At 40.9% G+C, this 25,646-nt stretch overlaps 1 pseudogene; it reads left to right on the top strand.

Annotated features, from left to right (window-relative positions):
* Positions 1-17,293, top strand: part of LOC112917491 (large ribosomal subunit protein uL11-like) — a 67,199-nt pseudogene extending 49,906 nt beyond the window's left edge.
* The last annotated feature ends 8,353 nt before the right edge of the window (positions 17,294-25,646 follow it).

The raw sequence follows: 25,646 nt of genomic DNA, 5'->3' as shown, positions 1-25,646 counted from the left end.
ACAGTGTGTACTTGGGTAAAATCAGAGAGGGACAGGTGGGCGTGGGAACACAGTGAATGCACCTGAGAAAGTGGGCTTGGAGATGTAGCTTCAGTTCCACCATAACCAGCCACGAGCCAAGCACACTCTGCTTCACTTCCTTAGGTCTAGATTTCCCCATATATCAAAACAAAGGTTGGATCAAACGTCCTATAACACCCCCCCCCACCCCAGCCCCGAAAATGTTCTCAGTCTAGGATTTTTTGAGTAGTGACCACTAGATGGAACCCATGTACAGCCTTGAGCATTACGAGGCCAGGCCTTGCCGCAGCAGGAAGCCCAGAAAGCATGGGTTGGAGAGATGATCTTGTGCTTGATGCAGCAGGGCTAGTATGCACAAAAAACTTGCGAAGTTGTGCCCCACAGCCAATGGTGTTTTTGTGTCTGTAACATCTGGGCCAGGAAACTAGGGATCAGAGGAAGTCAGGCCAAAGTGAAAGTCATACACATTTTTTTGGTCTCCTTCTTACTAAATCCCAAGAGTCTTTAACAAACATAAAGTATGCAGATTCTGTATGATTTTCTGTATTATCTGAAGGGAAACTTATTTAGAAGTTCCACATGTTTTTAGCCAAACATGTTCAAATGAATATTGTTTTGAGAGAAAGGGGATGTTATTTTCTTATGTCAAAGGTATTCAAAGATATTGGAAAGGAATCTTTTTTTTAGGATTTGAAGATAAAATTTGTATGAAATTAATTAAAATGGCTAAGAATTTATTTATTTATTTACTTATTGCATAAGAATTTTAAAACTATCAAGCTATAAGCAGATATAAAAACAATTGGTTTTGTATGCTAATAAATTAACTCTGTTAACACTTGTTGAACACAGAAGTATCAAATGCCGTAGTGTAACTGATTCTTTAGGAAGTGTTTACGAGTCACATGTATAAGGAGTGACATACTAGGTCCTCCCCGAATAATCCTTTTCATCTACCACTGACCTTTCCTGCTGAATATTTCAAAACCCTTTGTAAACTTACTTCAGCATCTCTGTGGGGTATTCCCTTCGACTGCAAATCTGTAACAGTGAGAAACTGTCTTTGATAAGAAAAAGTCTAGAAACTTGGAAAAGGATGATGGTAAGACTCAGGTGCAATACAATTCAGATTCAACAAGAAGGTTTTTTTTTTTAAGATATTTATTTATTTGGCAGAGAGAGAGAGAGGGAGAGAGAGAGCACAAGCAGGTAGAGTGGCAGGCAGATGGAGAGGGAGATGCAGGCTCTGAGCAGGGAGCCTGATAAAGGGCTCAATCCCAGGACCCTGGGATCCTGACCTGAGCCAAAGGCAGACACTTAACCACAGAGCCACCCAGGTGCCCCAGATTCAACAAGAAGTTAATGAGAAAATGGTCTTGGCAGGAATTTTAATTCCTTTATTTATTCCTCACAACGTCTTTGTTGATAGCCTATTTATTTATTTATTTATTTATTTATTTATTTATTTATTTTAGAGAGAGAGAGAGGGCATGCATACACAAACAGAAGGGAAGGGTAGAGGGAGAGATAGAAGCAGACTCCCTGCTGAGCAGGGAGCCCCATACGGGGCTCCATCCCAGTACCCCAGGATCGTGAGCCAAAGGCAGACCCTTAACTGACTGAGCCACCCCGGCACCCCTGTCAATAGCCATTTTTAATGACATTTTTTTTAAGATTTATTTATTTATTCATGAGAGACACCCACAGGGAGGCAGAGACACAGGCAGAGGGAGAAGCAGGCTCCATGAAGGGAGCCCAACACGGGACTCAATCCCGAGACCCCAGGATCACACCCTGGGCCAAAGGCAGGCGCTAAACCCGTGAGCCACCCCAGGCGACCCTTTAATGACATTTGATAAATAATGACATGAAATTTTAGAGATGTAACATAATTTGTACTAATAATACAAGTGGCCACGTCAGAATTCAAGCCAAAGTCTCTTGATTCCCAGCATTCCTCCCAACACTCTGAGGTGGGTGAGATGAGTGATTACCTCAGCCTTAACATGAAGGTAGAGCCCTCATGGGTGAGTCATCGTGAAGCTATGGAACATTTTCTCCCTCCATGTTAGAGCTATTCTCTTTGTCATACCCCTTTTGACAAGTATTATTCCTTTTCCCTCAGCAAAGAATAATCTGGAACTGCATAGTAGCAGACACGGTCACTTGTGATCAATAGCACAGCGCTACATGACCTTGCCAGTTGGCAGCACATGAGAAATGAAATCATATAAAAGCATTAACAAATAGCAACACCAGGAAGCCAATGCAATTGCTAAAGGGTAACCCTCCGTTCTCCCCAACACAAACCAGAGAAAGAAAAGGTGTTTGTGGCTGAAGCTCACCACAGTATTGAAGATCTGACTTTGTAGTGGTGGTGGTTGTTGTTGGTGGTGGTGGTGTTATTTTAAAGGGATGGTGTAGACAGTGCATTCTCTGATCTACACAAGGAGAGGGGTGTTTTTAACTATTTTTCTTCTTGCCCACACACTAGTGCAGGATGCAATCCTTACCAAGGTGGGGAGATCACTTGGTTAGGAAGTTCTCCCTTCCCTTAAGAGAGCAAAGAAGAGGGACATACATGAACGTGGTGAAGAATACCTAAATTTTTCCCCATGAGGCTTGATAAAGTTGACGTCTTTCTTCATGACTTCCTGCAGTTCAGGAACAAGACTGGAGCAAAGGATTTAAGGGTTCTGTAACTCTCATATCAGACCAAGGGCCTTATCCTCTAAATAGAAGTGTCTTATGAGGAGGGCGTAGGTCCCTACAAGTGGAGGAAAGCTTGCTCCATGCTCCATGCCTGCTGACTGGGCGGTAGGACAGTTGGGCTGTCAGACTCCATTTCCCATTTCAGGGACTTCAAGCCCCAGCCAGTTCCATGGACAGCAGAGAAAGCTGGCCCTCTTAGCCCAGCCTCCTGACCAAGTCTTGGCAGGCCCTTTTGTTTGGGCAAGGCTGAACCCAAAGAGAAGTTTTGTTGCACTATGTACTCTCTCTCCTGATATCTCTGGCTCACCACTATCGGTGGAACCCGTCCTGCAGGAGGCAGAGGGTCCCCTTCTGCTACACCCACCACCCCCTTCTCCCCCACAGTGTTTCTGGTCCACTGTGTTTTGCGCTTGCTCAGTGGGAGGAAATCCCAGTTGATCTCAGCATTCCTTTCTGATAATTACCATATGCCTCTAGAGACCTGGGAAGATCCACCCTGGCTTGCTGCGTCACTGTGGAGGCCATTCTGAGCCAGAGTGCTGAAAGCTTGCCTTCTCTTTTTCTTTTTCTCCCTCTCTTTTTTTAAATTTTAATAAGCTACCTTGTCTCTGTGAGATTCTGTGACAGTGAATTGCAGAGGCTAATTATTCCCTCCATTAAAAAAAAGTTTCCTCTACATCATCTAAAGCATGTTGCCTGGTCGCTAGCCTGACATGATTGGCACAGGTAGCCAGGCTGAGTTTAATTAAGGGATTTTCAGGTATCAACAGCTGAGAATAAGAGTCTCGCTTCTCTAACTCAGGGAGACTTTGATGAAAGTGAGAAACGGCCATTAACCCTGTGAGCACGTTCTCTTCCTGTCTCCCTGTCCAGATCCTCTGCCTCTGCCTTCTCCTGTGCCAGGGAGAAGGTACGGGAAGGAAAGGTTACACTGCCCAAGACCACCAGCTGTCTGCAGAGGGGCAGAAAATACCTACTCATGGAGAGAGAACAGTGGGCTCTGGGGCTTCCAGAACAATTGTACAAAGTTCCCTTAAAAAGCAGAGGAAGTTTAAAACTTTATTTTTCCCCCAAATTTCTAGAAAATATCTTCATTTGCCCAGTCACCTGTAAGATTTTGCTTGTTGAATTATTTTGTGAATAGGAAACACATGCAGTGTTACAGTGTTACAGTAAAAGGGTACGGAGTGAGAAACAATCTTCCTCCTGTCTCAGTCCCCAGCCACACAGTTTTCTGGCATTATCCTTCTTATTTTTTTTTTTTTTAGATTTTTAAAAACTTATTTATTCATGAGAGACACAGAGAGAGACAGAGATAGACAGAGGGAGAAGCAGGCTCCCTATGGGGAGCCTGATGTGGGACTCTGTCTCAGGACCTGGGATCACGCCCTGAGCCAAAGGCAGACACTCAACCACTGAGCCACCCAGGGGCCCTCTGACATTACCCCTCAAAAGGAATTTTGCTCAGCTATAGATTTATGTATGTGTGCATATTTGAATTCATACATGAAATTCAAATTTACTTGGGTATCTTGTATTTTCTCTGGCAATCCTATCATGGGTGTCACTGTTTCTAGACCCCTCTGGAACAGAGCTAGACTATACAGATATATAAAATACATATAATTATGATATAATATATAAGTGTGTATTATAATATATACATAATAAATAACATAAATAATATAAATAATATATGAAAATATATTAACTCATGTTTCTACACATATCTATTATTTCTGTATTATAATAAGTAATTGTAATCTATTATAATAAGTATGTATTAATCCATGTTTATACATATAACTATTATTTCTATATCTATCTTTGCAAATACATGTATCATATATATCACACATCAGCATGAAATCATATTTAACTTTAAATATAATTTCATTTCTAGGGGCACCTGGATGGCTCAGTGGTTGAGCATCTGCCCTTGATTCAGGTCATGATCCTGGGGTCCTGGGATCAAGTACTGTGAGGGGCTCCCCACAGGGAGCCTGCTTCTCCCTCTGCCTATGTCTCTGTCTCTCTCTGCGTGTCTCTCATGAATAAATAAAATCTTAAAAATATATATAATCCAATTTCTAAATTTTAATTTATAAAATACATATTTCAGTCAAATATTTAATATATTTAAAGTTAAACATAGGACGCCTGGGTGGCTCAGTGGTTAAGCATGTGCTTTTGGCTTAGGGTGTGATCCTGGGGTCCGGGGACCAAATCCCGCATTGGCCCTGCATGGAGCCTGCTTCTCCCTCTGCCTGTGTCTCTGCCTCTCTCTCTCTGTGTCTCATGAATAAATAAATAAAATCTTTAAAAATAAATAAAGTTAAACATGATCTCATACTGATGGATGCTATATGTGTTTACACTGGTGTCCATGACTCTCATCTAGGAACATAGGTCCTACTGGTTTCTTCTACTGGTTTCCTTTGCTTATCTGTAACTTCCCTCTCTGATAGTGGGAAACCTGGCCCCCAGTATCCACCACTCATTTACTTGGTTTGTCCATTATTACTTACATTACCTGTAAAGCAGTTTCAGAATTATTAACTCATAATCCCTCGAGGAATGGATTTACTAACTGGAGAACAATGTTTGGATATAGTGTCTTTGGTCATTAGCCTTGCAATTCCAAATCCAGACAGTGGTTTCCAAAGTTGCTGAGGTGAGCTCCTTCTGCCCCGTCCCCTTCATGGTGTTCTGTTATACATTTGTAATACAGTTAGAATTCATCTGTCAAAGTCTGAATACCACCTTGGGATCCCCCAACATTCTGGTGGATTTTCTTTTCTAAGATTTATTTATTTATTTGAGAGACAGAGAGCATGAACAGGAGAGGGGGAGCCAGAGAGAGAAGCCGACTCCCCAGTGACCATGGAGCCTGATGCGGGGCTAGATCCCAGAACCCTGAGATTATGATCCAAGCCAAAGGCAGATGCTTACCTGACTGAACCATCCCCTCTGGTGGATTTTTTTTTTTAATGTGTACATTGCAGTTTACTCTTTGTGGTGTATAGTTCTACGGATTTTGACAAATTCAGAGTCATTTATCTACCATCCCAGAATCACACAGAACCATTCAACAGTCTAAAAATTCCTCCAAGAATCCTCTTTGTAGTCAACCACAGCTCCCCTCCACCAACCTCTGTTGGCATGTGTTTTTTTTATTCCCATAGTATTGCCTTTCCTAGGGTGATTATGCATGATTCTCTGTGAAGAAATGAAATTATTTTGGTTCAATTAAAATTACCATGCTTCTTTTATGATAAATGTATTAATATAGGATAAAGATGATACCATATTAATAAGGAAATGGTTCTTGCCATCGAAGTGTTCATTCTTTTGTGAGGACACAAATACATACACCCTTTATGCCACTGACTGGTCATTGTGAAAAGTGCCAAATAAGAAGTATACAATGTATACTTCTCTCAATGTGATGAGAATTTAAGGAAAGAGAACTTTAAAATATTTATTAGATGTTAAATCCTTGTTATAAATTTATATTCTTGGCTTAATAAAAGCTATATCACTTGATGAAAAATATTGAGAAGTATTCTAATTAAGGATAAGTTGGCCTTACAGAATATATTAAAATAAATTAGCTTAATTGTGACAAGGTGAATTTATTTCTGCCCAATAATGTTGATACAATGCAGTTTTGTTTAGTGCCTATACAAAGTTTCTAAATAAAATAAATCTATCTCTATGGTTTTTCTTGAGAACTATTTTAGCTGCTTGCTAAGATCCTCTTTATGTCTTGCTTCACCTGGTATAGTGCTTCATGTAATCATTAGGGTAATCACCACCTCACCAACACAGAATAGCAAGCCCTGAACAAAATGGAGAATAAAAGAATGTGGCCTCAAATTTTAGAAATCCAGGCGTTTTAATGTATCCACTAACCTGCGTGTTGATGCATTCACTCAACCAACAAACATCCACTGGGAAAATTTTAGGGGCTAAATATTATGCTATAAATTGAAAATATAGTAATAATGGAGCTTAGAATCTACTAACAAAGACTTACAAAAAAACCAAAATCAGAGACTGTAATGTATTTTAGGAAAAACATGGTCAAGGAGCGTAAAACTTAGTTGTAAACCAGATCGCACTTCCTAAAGCAGAGGGCAAGAGAGTTAAATCTTGAGTTATGCTCTTCATCATGAATGTGACTTCCAAGATTCGATGGTTTGCTTTCACTAAACAAATGTTTATTCAGGAACTCTAGACACTACTTGGACTGTTAAGACAAGGGAAGAAAACACTAGATAGAATGCTTTGGTTTTGGATTATGAAGTATGCCTCAGAATGTAAACTTATTTTCTTCCCTCACTATTCCTTGCTCTATTTGACAAACTAATGAGCAGACGAGAGTCATTGAAAACTAGTAATTAAGTATATAAACATTTAAGAATGCTGTTCAAGTGTTTAAACATCCTTGAGAGCCCTTACATAGGTCAAACATGCCCCTAGTCTTCCCCTTTACATCATAAATTCTCCTGGCAAACTTCGTTTTTATGTGCGATTTCAAGGTGAGATTCAGATCAGCATACACACAAAAAACAAGTGGATGGGACTGAATGCCTGAAGTTGTATTTTAAGTGGAAAGATACTAAGAGTGTTTGATGCCCCATTTTTGGTCATATTTGATCTCCTATGTTGCACATAACCAAAAATGTTAAATTAAAAAAAAAAACAAAAATGTCTATTTCATTTTTAAATTTGGTCATAAATGTTCTAATCTTTTATTCAAATAACAGAATTTTCCCTCCTCATATTAAGGAAAAAAGGGGAGGAAAAATGTCAGGTCAAAGGGCTTTAAGAAAAACACCAAAATGTCCATAATTGTTATCTTACGGTTGTGGGATTGTCGGTCATTTCATTGTCTTGTATTATTTTTTGTTATTTTCCTAGTGCTCTCTGATTATCATGCTTGCTTTTTTAATAAGAACTTGAAATAAAATTACAAAGACCTTAAGACAGTAGCCTGAAATCTGGGTGGTGCTTTCAAGAATATTAATACTTAACAGAGTAAACATTTCTGTAAGCAGTGTGATTTGGTCAGTGTTTCATGTTGGCTGTACATAGCTCCTGAATCAGAGAGCCTAGGTAATGAGAAAAATATCACAAGACTGCACAGCAAGAGTAAGCGAAGGCCAACGATATAGAGAGGCTTGTAGAGAACGAATAGTCTAGAAACAGAGTTATCTACTAGTGGAAAGAGAACTGGAAGCAGAAAGGGCAGAAACCAAGAGAAGTTGGGTCATCCCAAGAGCAGAGCCTTGCTTAGAAAGCAACAGACATCTACTCTTAAGGGACAAGGTAACAAGATTAATAGAGCTGCTTCTTATCAGAATAGCTTTTTAGTGCTCACTGAGACCTGTGTGTCCTGTTCCCAGCTCTGTGGCTGATGAGATTATTTTGTTCTTTCTCTGCTTTGCATATGTTCTTGCAACACAAAGGACAGCCTGAGAACGTATCTGCTCCTTGCAATTTACAAGAAGCTAACTGGCATAGACAAATATTCAGATTGAATCCAATAAAAAAAAATGTTCTTTAAAAAAGTGATAAACAGCCTGGAACATAAATTCTTCTCTGTGTTTATAGTTATGTCCTTAGGACTGAGCACTGGAACAAAAATTGATAGGTCGAAGGGTAAAGAACTTTTTGACTAGCTTTTCAAAAACTGCTTTGATTAGGATTGAGATTGATTATTTTTGTATGACTTTTGTATCTTAATTTTTTTATTTTGTGCATTATCTGTTTATGTTCTGTGTCAATACGGCTGATACTATATTTCAGCACTTTGGAAGGCCCAATCTCCATTTGCAACATGTTTCTTCCTTAATTGACTCCACAATGGAGGAGACAAAAGCTGAATTTTGATTTCCGCCTTCCCTTGTTGACATGAGAAATAAGTCTTTTGGCACATTCTCCAAATTCTGCCAGCAGATACAGCAGTCATTTTGAAACCAGAAACCTAAAAGCTACATGCTAAGAAAGTGAAAGCCAAAAGGGTTAATTAATTGGTGATGTTTGGAGTCAATAGATCAGCTTGGAGTTATTCCTATGGGATTTCTTGTTATCTGAGTAAAACAGTTCCTTCACCTGTTATGCCACCATGGGAGGTTTTTCTGTTCTTGTAGCTAAATAGGACTTGACTCATATCCAGTTTTTCATGACTTGGTCTGTATGATGAGTATCTATCATGTCTGTTGCAAATATTTTCCCGGTTGGTTATCATTTTGATATGGAAGAGCTTGCTTGGTTCTTTGGTTCTTGTCTCACGGAGTCAAAGAATGAATCTCCTGGAGGACAGAGGGAGCAAAGCAATAGAAACTTATTAAGCAGAGAAAGCTCTCAAAAGTGAGAGGGGTCCACTGAGGGTTTTCATGGTCTGTCTTTTATAGAAAGCTGACCAGGGAACTTGGAAAATTTCTTGTCAATATCAGGGTGGATTTGTAAGTTTCATGTCTATGTTTAGAACAAACATGGTGGACTTGCAACAAATAAGATGTTTCTTTGTAAATATCATGAGCACAAACAAGGTGTTCCCTTCTCTCTGGTTACCATCTCCTCCATAATATTTCTCTACATCTGGGGTTTCTGTGAGCCTAGTAGCCATTAAAGAGGAATTCTCCCTAACATTTTGGAGCTAGGAAGTCAGGTTTATTTTTGTTTTTACTGTCTTATCTCGGTTTCCTTGGGATGGAGAAGAGCCCGACTTTGGGGCCTTTCCCTTATCTTTCCCTGCCTAGCCCCATCTGCCCCTAACTCATTCCTACATCACTTTAGCTTGTGATGTTTTTCTTTTTTTTTTTAATTTTTATTTATTTATGATAGTCACAGAGAGAGAGAGAGAGAGAGAGGCAGAGACACAGGCAGAGGGAGACACAGGCTCCATGCACCGGGAGCCCGACGTGGGATTCGATCCCGGGTCTCCAGGATCGCGCCCTGGGCCAAAGGCAGGCGCCAAACCGCTGCGCCACCCAGGGATCCCTTGTGATGTTTTTCAATGCACAGATGGTTACATGTTTATGCTGTTAAATGTACTTATTTTTTTTCTGTGATTTATTCCATTGAAAATCTGAGAAATGCAGTTGGATAAAAGTTTCGAAAGTTACTGAAGAAGTTATAAATAAAACATAGTCCATCAGTTGTAACAGAAAACAATGATGAATAAAAACAAAACATATGTCTAAAGAGCTACAGTAACAGGTACATTTATAATAATGAAAATGGGTTGGGGATGCCTGGATGGCTCAGTGGTTAAGCGTCTGCCTTTGGCTCAGGGCCTGGTCCTGGGATCCCAGGATTGAGTCCCACATCGGGCTCCCTGCATAGAGCCTGCTTCTCCCTCTGCCTATGTCTCTGCTCTCTCTCTCTCTGTGTGTCTCTCATGAATAAATTAAATTAAATTAAATTAAATTAAATTAAATTAAATTAAAAAAAGAAAATGGGTTGAACTTCTTAAATTATCCTATTAAAAGATAATACTTCTAGGCTGGTAAAGTATATACTTATGCATGCATACCCAGATACATACAATCATGCTGCTTACAAAACATACTCAAGCCAAAATGACACAAAAAAAATTGAAAGCAGATAGGCAAAGATATACTAAGGAATGAAAATACAAAGAAAGCAATAAGTAATACTGAAGAAAATATAGTGTAGGGGAAAAACAGTAAGTAGGCCCACACCACTATTTTATTGATAAAGCTGCACCATGATATGAGTCATGTGATTTATTAATAAACACAATATAGTTTTATACAGAACAAAATACAATAGAAACACTTGAAGAAAATTCCAGAAACACAATTATATTGGGACATTTTAACATGTTTTACTCTTTGACAGGTGGGATAAGCAATATATAAATATATAGAGCTGAGTGATAATTAACATGTTTGATTTAATCAACACTATCAAAGTTATGTATGCTTCAAAACAATATGGATTAATTTTTAGTATGCCTGGAATATTTATAATAATTTAATGTTTTGTCAGAAGTTGGGGAGATCATAAATTGAGCAGATTATCTAATGTTCTCTCAATATAAAGCAAAAATAATTAATTTTAAAATTAAAATTTAAGCTTTTGGATTTTGGCATGGAGGAGGCAAAGGTATAACTATCTTAGGCCTCCTCGCATTCGAGTTCATCCTACACGGGCTGCCTAAGTTCAACCCTGATGAGATCAAAGACATATACCTGTAGTGTACTAGTGGGGAAGCCAGTGCCATGTTTGCCCTGGCCCTCAAGACTGGCCCCCTGGGTCTGTCTCCAAAAGAGTTTGGTGATGACATTGCCAAGGCAACTGGTGATTCGAAGGGTCTAAGGATGACAATGAAGCTGACCACTCAGAACAGACAGGCCCAGACTGAAATGGTGCCTTCTGCCTCTGCCCTGATTATCAAAACTTTCCAGGAACCACCAAGAGACAGAAGCAGAAAACTATTAAGCACAGTGGAAATATCACTTTTGATGGGATTGTCAATATTGCCAGACAGATGTGGCACCGTTCTTTATTCAGAGAACTCTCTGGAAATATTAAAGAGATCCTGGGGACTGCCCAGTCTGTGGGCAGCAATGTTGAAGGCCACCACCCTCATGATGTCATAGATGACATCAGTAGTGCAGTGGAATGCCCCATTAGGTAAGAATTATGAAGGAAGACATTTCAATAAAGGATCATTTGACAACCAAAAATTTTTAAATTTAAATTTAAAATTTTCCCAAGTTATCTTTTAACTGAAAGAGGAAATCCACTGCTTGTATATACTATATTTTGTGTATCCACTTATCAGTTGGTAGACACTTGGGTTATTTCTACTTTTTGACTACTATGAATAATGTTGCTATGAACATTTGTGCTCAAGTTTTGGTGTGAGCATATGTTTTCAATTATTTTGGGTGCATATCTAGGATTGGAATGGCTGGGTCATATGGTAATTATATGTTGAATGTTTTGAGGCACGGTTTTCCAAAGCAGCTGCACCATTTTACATTCCATTCAGCAATGCATGAGGCCCCAATTTCTCTACATCCTCCCTAGGACTTGTTATTGGTCATCTTTTTGATTGTCATGTCCACTAAGTAAAGGTTACATGCAGCTCCCTTGATACATGCATGCCTGAAACAGCCATGTCTCTTAGCTAAGAGTTACATGCAAAATTCTGTGTGCCAATAGACCAATCCAATGGATGTTCAGAACTGCTTCGATGCTTAGAAACATTATCTCCTCACAGAAGATGAAAATTAGTGTATTACCTCAATATTACTGAATATCATCTTGGGATAGAGAACTAAAGGGGCTAGAGAAATACCTCTTTATTGATTTCTGTATTTCTGTCCTCTGAAAGTTCTGAACTATGCTTAATTAAAAGAATCAAAGTTTCACTTTGCTTTCTGGCATATATATATATATATATATATATATATATATATATATATATAAAATTTTATATATATAAAATTTTTTTTCTTTAGCCATTCATCCATCAATGTAGAGGCACTTAGGGTTATTTCCATGTCTTGACCATCGTGAATAATGCTATAGTGAACATGGGAGTACAGATTATCTCTTTGAGATCTTGTTTTTATTTCCTTTAGATATATACAAAGAAGTGGGAAAGCTAGTTTATGTAGTAGTTCTATTTTCAATTTCTTGAGGAACGTCCACACTGTTTTCCAGAGTGGCTGCACCAGTTTACATTCCCACCAACAGTGCACTAGGGTTCCCTTTCGTCCACAGTCTCACCAATACTTCTTATCTCTTGTCTCTCTGATGACAGCCATTCTAACCGGTATGAAGTGATAGCTCATTGTGGTTTTGATTTGCATTTGGTAGGGGTCCATTTGCACTTTGTTCCAAAAGGAGAATGGAATTGAAAAGATGTTCCAGGAGGGTTGGACACAATAGGCATCAAGACAAATATTGTCTTACTCTTGCTTTGTTTCTTGCAAAATCTCAGCTTTCATTTTAAATGATAAGTATGGCCTTTTATCTCATCATAGTGGTAAGATCTTAGGTTCAATCTTTGAGATAGAATTAAGAGTTCTTTTAACTTGCTGTGGCCTTGGGTCAGGAAATGTCAAATATCTCCACCATAATTCTCAAGCCCATGACAGACATCATTATGTATCATGACACACCGCAGTGTGCCACCAAGTTCTACTTCTATCATAAAGTCCTTGATGGTATAGAGCTTCAAGAGCTACCATGAATTGATTAGAGTTGGAGTGAAGTGAAGCCTATATACCACCCTTGTTCTAAGAGCCATTCACATTGATCTGGTTTACCCAAGGATATTCTTCTTGGGACTCAGACTAGCTCATCACAGTTCAGAGCTAGTCCTAAAAGCTGAAGCCACAGCCCTTCAAAAAGTGTTACTTCTTTTCACTGTGCCCTCAATGCATGTGCACGATGCACACTTTTGTTTCTTTGATTTATTTTGAAAATGTATTAATATTTTAGGCTTGCTAAAATTTGAAGTGATTTTAAAACCCTAAGCCTTCACCATTTTGTAATGATAGAAAAGGCCGCAGAACACTTCGAAAAGGACACGTTTATTCCTATTGCCTCCACTAAATGTGAACTGTGGCAAATAATTCTGCTGACATCTCTCTACCATCTCTGGCTCCTGTCTTTTTTGTAGGCTGCTGTTTCTCTCTTACTGAGTTTCACCTGTCTGGAGTCACTGCTTCTGAGAGCAGTTCTGCTTTTGGCCAGCAATACCTGTCACAAGATTTTATAGCCTCAGTTTCCTTCAACTGTAAAAATACCTGGTCAACTAATACCTATTCCAGCCATAAAGATGAGATCCTCTTCATCTGATTATAACTATAGCCATTTTATAATCTGCAAAATACTAGAACACTTGGTGGCGCACTACTGCCTCTGCAATCTATTCCTCCCCCCTCCCCCCCCCCAGTTGATCTTCACCTATTCTTGGCCAGCTTTAACTACATTTCCCTTGAATAATATGAGGAAACTATGAGGCATGTTTTCTCAACATCAGCACTACTGACATGTGGAGCTGGGTAATTCCTTGTTATGGAGGACTGGTCATGTGCCTTGTAACATCTTTGGCCTCTACCCACTAGATACCACTTACTAACCCCAGGGCCACCCCTACCCAGTTATAACTAAAAACGTCCCCCATATTACCAAATGCTGCTGGGAAATAGGTGGCAAAATTACCCCTTATTGAAAACCATTGCTAAAAAGGAAATCTCAATGTTATATATAAAAGGGCTGTATACACTGTGAGTTTAGGAATTATTGTATTTTTATTTTTTTTAATTTTTTTTTTTAAAGAGAAGAGCTGAGTAGTGTCCTTTTATTTATTTATTTTTTATTTATTTAGGATAGTCACAGAGAGAGAGAGAGAGAGAGGCAGAGACACAGGCGGAGGAAGAAGCAGGCTCCATGCACCGGGAGCCCGATGTGGGATTCGATCCGGGGTCTCCAGGATCGCGCCCTGGGCCAAAGGCAAGCGCCAAACCGCTGCGCCACCCAGGGATCCCAATTATTGTATTTTTAAACACGTGTTTTTGTCAATGTGTTGTAGAAGAATATGAGATAAAGTACATGCAAAGATTACAGCAGTGAAACTAAGGGGCATTCTACTTCACTGTATGAAATTTTCTTATGAGAAAGGACAGACTCTAAGGAAATCTTAAAAGAAGTTGTGACCTACAATATAGATCATCCCCTAACATAAAAAGTATCCTATATCTAACTCAGTGTCTCCACCTACCTTGAAATTGCTCAACAGTTTCAGAAGGACGCAGAAAGCATGGTATAGGGAAGTATTTACCATCAGGCATCAGGGTGACTTAGTCGGTTAAGCATCTGCCTTTGGTGCTGGGATTGAGCCCCACATCGGGCTCCCTGCTTTGGCAAGGAGCCTACTTCTCCCTCTTCCCCTGTCCCTCCCCCTGCTGGTTCTCTCTCTCTCTCTCTCTCTCTCTCTCTCTCTCATAAATAAATAAATAAATAAATAAATAAATAAATAAATAAATAAATAAAATATTTTTTTAAAAGGGAAATATTTACCACCAAGAGGAGTCAAGGGATAGATAATATGATTAACGAGAGTCTAGTTATTTGAGTTGCCATCAATAGCAATCCAGTTTACCTACTACTTGTTTTTACAGGGGTATTAAAAAGTAAACTGTGCACATGGGTAACATCTCAAACCATACAAAAGATATTCATTGAGAAGCGAAAGTCATCCTCACCCGAACCTTTAGTCTGTCTTTCCTGGAGCAACCACTGCTATCAATTTCTGGGTCACGGGGATCCCTGTGTGTTCCTTCCTGATCCCTCCATTCCTTAGGCAACCATTGGCCTGGGGCTAATGGTATCAGTTCCATAAAGACTTTGAAAAAGGGGATCCCTGGGTGGCGCAGCAGTTTGGCGCCTGCCTTTGGCCCAGGGCGCGATCCTGGAGACCCGGGATCGAATCCCACATCGGGCTCCTGGTGCATGGAGCCTGCTTCTCCCTCTGCCTGTGTCTCTGGCTCTGGCTCTGCCTGTGTCTTTGGCTCTGTCTCTCCTTCTATCTCTCGAGAATAAATAAATAAAATCTTTAAAAAAAAAAATTTCTGGGTCACCAGGAGGGATTTTATGCCTGTGTGTGTGCTTTGCACACACGTGTGTAGGTGTCGGTGTAGGAGCTGCAATTCATACATTAATAATCCTGCAAGGACGAAAACAAAATCAACCTTTAGTGCAGTCACAGGAAAAAAAAAAAGCCATTTTATCCAGTCATCCTGAAAAAGGGAAAAACTTAAGTACAAGGCATTTTTCCACCTGTTTGGTTTGCTTCTAATACGGTATTTGGTCAATTCTAACATGCTCACTGTCAACATTTCAGCATGCCTGGAATTGGAACGTTGTCTTGGATATTACCTTACATTTTATGAAACACAGAATTATTCTGATATTCAAGATTAGATAGCCTCAGAAAGTACATCATTCTTTTATCCAGAGATTGGTGGAGTAAATTATACTTTTAAATCTTCTGGGAGGGTGAAGGAAAAAGAGCCTGGCTCTCTGGCCTTGAGAAAACAGCCAGCTTCCGGGTGCAACTGGTGGAGATGTGCCCCCGCCCACACTTAGGGGCCCTGATGGTGTCTGATTCTCTTTCGTTTGACACCTTTCACCCATCACTTGAGTTTTCTGCACACTCTCCCTCCTGCCCAGGTGAAACAGGCAGTGTGGTAGAATAAAAAGAACTCTGATTTTAGAGTTAGGAATGCCTGGGTTACATTTCTGGGTCTGACACTTTTTTTTTCTCTTTCTTTTCTTTTTTAAGATTTTATCTATTTATTCATGAGAGACACTGAAAGAGAGGCAGAGACATGGAGGGAGAAGCAGGCTCCCTGCAGGGAGCCCAATGCAGGACTCAATCCCAAACTCTGGGATCATACCCTGAACCAAAGGCAAAATGCTCAACCACTGAGCCACTCAGGCGTCCCAAGGGTCTGACACTTTCTATATGGTGCTGGGCAAGTTACCATCCTGAGCTGAGATTTCCTCCTCTGTAAAACAGACATAATGATTGCTCCTTCTCAGGTAACCATTAAAGCTGCTAGCAGTGCGAATGCCAGAGAATTCCTTCCTTCTTTTTTGCCTGCTTGCCTGCCTTCCTTCCTTCCCTATCTATTATTTATCATATATCTATTGATTCATCCATCTATCCTCTCCCTTTTACCCGCCCTTGGAAGTCCCCAAGCCCTCCAGTCTCGTAGGGTCATCTTGCACTTTAAGATTTAATAAAAAAGGACTCACAATCCAGTCCCACTTAAGATGGAATATTCCATGTCCTTCCCAATATCTCTAGGAAGCCTTTGTAGGGACCTTTTGTCACTGCTCCCACTGAACTCTTTCTCTCTATTCCGCATTTCACCTCCTGGGCTATTGGTTGTGCCTTTGAAACAATTTGTCACTCTGACACCCAGCACGCCAAACCTCTTGTGTCCAAACTACGACGGACTTAAAGCTGTGTGTGAATGCTTTATTACACTTTGTGACCATCGAAGAGAGTTCATAATTGCAGTGTGCAGTAAAACAGCCAATAAGTTAAAATCGAATACTAGGCTTCGATGCAGGATGACTGCATGGAGTAGAGAGTATGGACTGGAAACCAGACTGCTCATGCTCAAATTCTCATTCCATCACTTCCTAGCTATGACCTTGCCTCTCCCTAGGGTGTCGGGAGAGGCAACCTGCCGTGGACCCCAAGAATCTCTGCATGTCCTTGCTGAGTGCACCAAATCATAGCACCTCACCATCCTCTGACCCCAGCAGTTTCCCTGGCCAGTCACATAGCAACTGAGTTGGTCAAGGTGCTCACAGCGTGACTGCTTTACAACTCACTTGCTATAAAAACTGCTGAGCCTTTGGGGTTTCACACAGGCAGCTCTACCCATTTTATGAGTGGCTGCCACCTGGGCACGTTACCGCCCCATGGGACCTAGGGGCAGGGAACCCCTTGGCCGTGCTGACGATCCTGCTGTTGGCTGTGCTGTGAGCCGTAGGCCGTCTTGGTCTCATCTGTTCAGTCTCATCCCTCCTTCTGTACCTATGAAGTGATGGCAGGCCTACATGCTGCGGGCTTACCTGTGTCGGGCTTACCTGTGTCCCTCGCAAGCCTGTTGCGCTTTGCCATCTGGGGCTTTTTCCTGATCCTTGGTTAAGTTACTTAACTTCCCTGTGCTCCAGTTTCTACTCTTGAAAATGGGGATAATAATAATAATAATAATAATAATGCTTAACTACTATTGTTTTGAGAATCAAATCAGTTAATATGAGTCAGGCATTTAGAACAAGGCCTGGCACATAATTATATTGAAACTAATGCCCTGTTGCTTAGCTCTGTTTTCTACCATTTCTCTGTTTTCTTGCCTTCTTTTTTTTAAAATTTTTATTTATTTATGATAGTCACAGAGAGAGAGAGAGGGAGAGACACAGGCAGAGGGAGAAGCAAGCTCCATGCACCGGGAGCCCGACGTGGGATTAGATCCTGGGTCTCCAGGATCGCCCCTGGGCCAAAGGCAGGTGCCAAACCGCTGCGCCACTCAGGGATCCCTTTTCTTGCCTTCTTAAACTCAAAGATTCTTCTAAATTTTGCCTTCTAAAACTCAGAAATTCTACCTTTGTTTTGCAGAGAAATGTACTTTGTACTTTGTCCCACGGCGAGGTCACGAAGGCCATGCCTTGTGGGCCAATTTTTCCCAAACAAGATGCTTAAATGGTTTTCTTCCCTAATCAGAGTTTTTCCCCCAAAGTTCTTAAGTGAGAAATGTTTGTGTCCCTCTCTGCTACAAGAGGTGGTATTCAAATCATATAACAGCTGCTCTTGCAAGAGCACTGACCCATCAGAACTCTCTGGAAGGTAAATATACCAGCAGAAATCAAGCCTAGCTACAGTGATCTATGTATTCAGGGCCAAAACATATTTTTTGAAATACAAGAATTAATTAATTAATCTATTTTAAAGATATTATTTATTTATTCATGAGAGACACTGGGAGAGAGAGGCAGACATAGGCAGAAGAAGAAGCAGGGTCCCTAAAGGGAGCCAGATGTGGAACTTGATCCCAGGACCCCAGGATCACACCGTGAGCTGAAGGCAGATGCTCAACTATGGAGCCACCCAGGTGCCCCAAAATACTAGAATTTTAGTATTCTATTATATTTATGTTTTCCTTTTCCTGCCTCTAAGAGGCTGATGAGATATTAGCTAAGGGACTTTGTTGACCTAATTTGGGAAGAGGGGTGATTAGTGAGTGGAGATACAGAAGGAAAAAAAAAAAGCTTTGAGAAGGGGTAGATCTTTCTACATAAAATAGGAGCTGCGTGGGAGGAAACAAAAGATCCTGGGAACGAAAGGAGGCAGATGAGAAAGGAGAAGACATCTGTAGCGAAAAGCAAGGATGAGATTAGCGTTCCCAGCGAGAGGGGCTAAAAAAAAAAAAAAAAAAAAAAAGTGGGTTGCTCACAAGATGAATAAAAGTTTGGGAAAAGGAAGTGCCTAAGAAGAAGTTGTAGAAATTTTCACATGTGTTAGGTGATGCTGTTCTCTGGTTCCTGTCTCTTTAATAAACATCTAAATAAAAACTGTATTTTAAAAGATCATTTTGGGATGAAATTTGTTTCTTTTGCATGTGACACCAGGCTGAGGATGGTCCTAATGTCCAAATGTCTATTTTTACATAATATTCATAATATAAATATAATAATTTGAAGGATTTATATACATATTATATGTAATATTTAAACCTCACACATATACACACACAATATAAAATATCTGCATATATACTGATACTATATCATTTGAGACACGCACTATTCAATGAGTCATACTCTATCAAACACACACGTGTATGTATGAAAGCATCGTACTTCAGGCAGGTCAAACACACGTGCAATTTTGTGTGGTTTGCTGAGACTCAAGTGAAAGTGAAAAAGGTCTCTCGGACATAAATTAAGAGGTTTGTATTTTTAAAGGGACTCCAAAATCAAGTTTGTGGGTGACTGTGGCTCTCTGGTGCTCATTCTAGCAAAGGAGAAAGGCAGATCATTGCATAAAGGTATGAAAACCCAGTGGCTGCACAGATGAGGAAGGATAGTAAGTAATAGGGCAGAGCCAGTCAGTTGCCAGAGCAAGGGGGGTGCACAGAGTGGGGGGGCTCTGTGTGGAACAGGCTTTACTTGTGCCAGTGACACTTTCTGTCGCCTTCCGTTGGGTGTGTTTATCCCTGCATCATGGGCAGCTCTTCACCGTACACACATAGACCAAAGACTTTTGTAGATGGATAAGACTACACTGAAGATTTAGGAGGTCAGAGAATATGTCATGTCACATTTGCGGTGTGCATCTTCCTTGACTTCTTTCGACCTCGATCTCCTCTGCTTATTAACCTCCTTGCTCCTTCACTGCAAGGGGCAAACAAATTCCTTCCTTGGACGTAGAGGTTTGGAAACCAACTTTTGTTAGAACATGTCCATAGGAGCTCAGTCTTCAAGTCCTCGGGGCTATTTAAGGGCTTTCTTCCCATCGAATTCCTCCCTGAGATGCAATTCTTACAAAGAAAAGTTTTTTCATCACTTCCGTAATTAATTGTGCAATGAATATTTTTTTCTTGTAGTGGGGTAATTTTTGGATAATTAAAGTTAGGTTTTTTAGACCTAGAGATTCAGGGATGATACAGGCTGAAGAACTAAATGCTTAACTTTTAAGCTCTTGAAAATAATTTTGAAAAGTCCACAACAGAGAAAAAGGTCTTTCAGGGCAAGGCACGTGAGAGAGAAACGTAGTTTTTTTAAATCCCCAAAGCCTGGCTTGAAAAATCCAGAATGAACCCTTAGAGGACCAAGTACATAATATTTATACCATAACCACAGAGAAGAGTAGGTGATGTCATAAAGCCATGTCCAGCTCTGGAAGATAGAGTTTGGCCAGCCCAAGGGAAAGCAAGGGTTGTGGGGGATGTGCCTAGGGCTCCGTCACCCATGGGGCCTGGCGCTGCCACTCCTTCCCAGAAGGCCAAGTCTCTAGGAGAGGCCGAATAAGCTTAAAATACGTTTGAGGCCTTCCAGAGCCAATAGAACCATTGCCTGACTTGGCCGACAACCTGAGTGACTCAATCCCCACAGCACCTTTACCTCTGCCTGAGAACCACGAAGATTGAGGATCGGGGCTGGGGCGGGCTGTAAGGGCTCTGGGGGCCTCTCACAGAGTCTCTTTCACACCAGCATGACGCCAGGGAAGGAGCTGGCATTGCCAGGCTCCCTGGGAGGGAGTGGGACAAGCTGAGGGCACCAGATGCGTCTTTATGGTTAGGACAAGGATGATACAGAATTGAGATGTGACCACCAGGTTCCAAGGCAGGGATCAGCAGGGACAAAATGCTGTGCCCAAGGCCTGAAGGAATGAGTTATAAAGGTCAGCACGGACAGAGACATCTGTGGTCTGAACACCCACATGCCCACCCCTAATGTCACAGTTTCACACAGGCACCCCTCAAACTCAGAGGCCAACCAGGAGCAAAAAAAAACAAAACAAAACAAAACAAAACTAGAACAATAGGGTTGGAGGGTTCATTTGAGTTACTCAGAAGAGAATGAGCTTTAAGCAGAGTAAGTTATCAGGATACAAGTAAAAGGGAGGCTCATGAGCTAAGCTGAAATCAGTTATAGAGAAATCATTAAAATGTGTATGTAAGCCATCGTGTGATTATGCTAGGTTTGCACTCCCAAATCTTTTGGGAGAATTACCTGGCAGCAGCTACTAAAATTAAAAATGCACATGCCTTTTAACACAGCAATCTCAATTTTAGGATTCTATCCTTTAATAAGCAAAAGAATCAGAATGCAAAGGAGATGTGTATAAATATTTGACAATATTAATAATGTAAAAAAACTGGAAATAGCTTGGTAAATATCTAACAGTGAGGATGGGGTAAAAAAAAATTCATATCCAAAGCCTGAAATATTTTGTAGCAATTAATATGTCGATATATATTATTTTTAAAAGATGTTATTTATTTATTTGAGAGAGAGAGAGCACGATGGGGTGGGGGTGGAGGCAAGGAAGAAGCAGACTCCCCACTGTGTAGGGAGCCAGACACCTGGCCTTGATCTCAGGATCCTGGTATCATGATCTGAACTTAAAGCAAACGCTTAACCAACTGAGTTGCCCAGGTGCCCCATTTACATTATTTTTTAAAAAGCAAGTTATAGAGCACCTGGGTGGTTCACTTGGTTAAGTGTCTGCCTTTGGCTCAGGTTATGATCCCAGAGTCCTGGAATCAAGCCCCACATCAGGTTCCCAGCCGAGTGGAGAGCCTGCTTCTCTCTTTCCCTCTAACCTCCTCCCTGCTTGCTCTCTGTCTCTTTCTCTCTCTCTCTCTCTTTCAAATAAATAAATAAAATTTTTAAAAAAGCAAGTTATAATGTGAGTGTATACTATCTTATTTTTTAAGAAAAAATGGGGTCTTTATGTATATATGTAATTATAAAAATGGAAAATGATACATCAAACTGTTAACAATAGCTTTTTAATGAGTAGTTTTGAAGAAGGAAGGAGAGAATACTTATTTTTTTATGTACTTCGATATTGTTTGACTTGAAACAAGGAGCATATTCTAATTTTCTAATATATTTTAAGCAAGAAAACAAAAATGTGAAAAGAAAAAAATAGATATGAGAAGGGAAAAAAGCCCTCAGTGAAGCACTGAATTTCAAATTATACTTTCAAAAGTGTCCATAAACAAGTGCATATCATTCTGAAAGTTTAGACTTTCACTTCTCCTGCCTGCCTTCCCTTCACTCAGCACCTCTGGTAAAAGTGATGAAATATAGTGAAATGGCTGGGGGGGTGGGGTGGAGAAGCGGGATAGTGCCTTAAATCATTCACGTTTGTGGATTATCCTGAAGAATTAAGGTTTGATCTTGACTGCTTCCGAATCCTAATATTTAAGTCCCACTTTCAGCCTGGGGGAGTGGACTGATACCCCTTTACTCTGAGCATGCCTTTACTGCCCCTCCCCACTCTCTCTGTACACTGTGCCCACACATTTTCCTGTTTCCCGTACAACCCACATTCACATGCCCAGATCTCCTTGTCTCTGACCTGATCATTTCTTATTGCTGCCTACCTTCAGGCTTCCTCATTCCCCTGCCTCAGGGTCCTCTTTTGTTTTTGAGACATGTGAGACCTGGAGCACCAGGCTGGCTCAGTCAGCAGAACATGTGACTCTTGATCTCAGGGTCATGAGTTTGAACCCCATGTTGGGTGTAGAGCTCACTTAAAAAGAGAGAGAGAGAATATATTGGACACTGTTACTTAATTGTGGGAGGCATTTACCTATTGGCTGGAGCACTGGTGGGGGTACCTAAAATCCAAACCAAGTTCCTTTTTTATTTTATTTATTTATTTATTTGAAATATAGAGAAAGAGAGCATGAGCAGGGGAGGGACAGAGGGAGAGGGAGAAGCACACTCGCTATTGACCGGGGAGCCCAACTCAACGCTTGATCCCAGGACCCTGGGATCATGACCTGAGCTGAAGGTAGACACCTAACCAACTGAGCCACCCAGGCACCTCCAAACCAAGTTCTACACTAACTTTTCTCAGGAAAATCCTTCACCCTGAGACAAGGAATAAAGGAAAGAGAGCAGGGCTAGCTGGGCTGGACAGTTTCTGAGAATAGTTCAAGTATGGAGTGTTCCAGGCTGTGTTCGAGTCGTCCATAACTGCTAATGACCTCAGCAAGGAGGGAGAGGAAAGGTGAACATTAAGAGGAGCCTGAGGAAAGATCAGAACCGGGACAGAACTCAAGGAGTCGATGGGATGGTTTGTCAAGCTAAAAAAAGGAAAGGAGAAGAACCAAGAAATAAGAGTATCAGCAGAGAGAGTCAGCAGTTAAACTGCAGTGCTGTGTCCACCCTGGTCTTCTTTCTCGTGGTTCAGCGCACATCACTGAACTATGGACATGTTCTTAAAATTTCAGAGTCAAGAAGGATGAATGTATGGTTGGCTCCTAAAGGGGGGGTTTTCACAGGTGTGTCCAGATAAAAATCAACATGTGTGTATACTTGAGTATATTTTTTTCTGCTTCATGACTTAACTTAGGATAAAAAGTACAAGGTAAGCATTACATTTTTTTTCCAAAAGGATATTTAATATTCCAACAGTCATTCTGATCTACTTAAATCCAGGATCATTTTTGATGTGATGACAGGCAACAGGAAAAGTTGGTCTCTGTGATTTGGGGCCCCACCAAGTAGTCTAAGAATTAAGTAGATTCATGTTTTCTGGGCAAGATATTAGCAATTCATAGGCTGCCCTTGGCTTGAAGCAGGGCCAAATGAGGCAGGAGGCCGTGCAGTCCTTGGTGGACTTGGTACCACTGGGTTCCTTTTTAATAATGAAACCACCCTGAAGGCATTTAACTCACTTCAAGAATTGATGATGCAAAGCAAATGACCTATTTAATGCTTAATCCCCTGAGCGCTGACTTCTGCTCAGCATTCTGAAGCAGCCCAGAGGACCCGAACCAGACTACTCATGAGGAAGTAAGAAAACTACCCCCACCCACAACTTTGTTCCCCCACACAGAAGTGAGAGTAAGTTCAAAATTGGGTGGAAGTGCGTGGTGCCAAGGCCTTTGGCCCCTTCCTGCCTGTGTTAAGCAACTCAGGCACACACTACCAGTGTCCTGGCAAGAAACCCTAACTCTCACCACAGCGGGAGGAAGGCCAAAGAAGACCAGAACCTTCCAACAGAAGCTAAGTAGCAGAACTGGGAGGGAGAGAGAGAGAAGTGAGGCAATTGCCCTGGGCATCCCAGGCTGGTGACTCAGCACACCAGTAAAGAAGGAGCCAGCAATTCTGGAAAAGTTAGGGTTGATGCCACCGTGGGGGGAGGGGGGTAGTGTATGAGGGCAGAGGAAGAGGATAGGTGTACACGTCCAGAAAAAAAGGGCATGGTCCTGGGTGCAAAGACAGAGATAGAAGCCTTCTCTTCCAAGGAAATTCTGGTTCCTGTCCAGGCCTCTGGTTTATCTCTGTAAAAAAGAAGATGCCCAGAAGGTGGCAGCACCAGATAACTGGAGTAAAACCAGAGCCACTGCCAGGCTACCGTTCATCCTTCACAGTTGGCCCTGTAACTTTCTTTGGTGGGAATTCATTTAGCTATTAGTGGCTATTTCCACAAGAAGGAGGAAGCATCCTCAGCACCTAGCACAATGCCTGACACATGCTGAGTCTATTTGTCAACCGAATGGATCAATGAATGAATGGAAGAATAAATACAAACATTTGGGGGTGGGGAGCACCTGGGTGGTTCAGTAGGTTAAGTGCACCTGACTCTTGGTTTTGGCTCAGGTCATAATCTCAGGGTCATGAGATTGGCCCCGGGCTGGACTCCAGGCTGGTCATGAGCCTGCTTAAGATCCTCCCTCGCTGCCTCCACCCTGTCCGTGCTCCCCACTCACACACTCTCTCTCTCAAATACATAAATAAATGAATTTTGAAATCTCACCTCCACTAGACAAAAGTCAACTGAAGTGGCCCGGTCCCCCTCCCCATTCCTGCTATTATCATGTTAATTACAAATTTAATTAGTTTAAGTAATAATAATAAAGTATCGTACTTTAAATTAATTCTCTTTACCCTTTTGTTAACCTACACTCTTATTCTCTGCTTAATTTAATTTTCCCTATCTCTTCTGGAGACTTTTAAAAATCATAGGGGTTTAAAAAAAACCCTGAGATTAGAGATACAACAGCTAGAACTCCAGGTTAAAAGAATTCATCCATGTTTGGACATCAAGATGTCCACACCTTTCTACTTGTCATGTTCCTGACAAAGGCAAAAGACAGTTGCTCTTTGATTAGTTATATTTTTTTAAGCCAATGACTTCTTTGCCAACTGCGCTTATTTTAAATTTTACTCCCAAACAAGCTTTCTTTTATTGGCCCTCTCTGATATATGCTATTGTGCTGTGGCTTGTGGTTTTGTAGAATCCTTGCTTACTACTAATAATTTTAGATACTAAAAGCAAAAAAACTAAATAAACTAATAAGTTGGGAGAGCTCACTATACATGGGGCACCATGCTATCTCGGGTCAGAGTGATGATTTTCTATCACTCTTCAGTGAGTTTAAAAAAATCTTCATCCATCGTGTAACCAGGGCCACAAAATGCCCATATTGGACACCAAAATAAGGCCTGCCGTATCTCCCCATACGGGAGATAGCCAAACTTTCCCTAAGAACAAATGGCAAGACCTTTGTTAATAAATTCATGGTGGTTAGCAACACTGAGTGGGAGCATGAGGGGCAGTCTATGCATACATATGAGTTCTTTGAGGG

The sequence above is a fragment of the Vulpes vulpes genome, chromosome 8, assembly GCF_048418805.1.
Source record: "Vulpes vulpes isolate BD-2025 chromosome 8, VulVul3, whole genome shotgun sequence".
NCBI lineage: Eukaryota > Metazoa > Chordata > Mammalia > Carnivora > Canidae > Vulpes > Vulpes vulpes.
The sequence above is the reverse complement of the archived record's forward strand: the minus strand, read 5'-3'. Positions and strand labels throughout refer to the sequence as shown.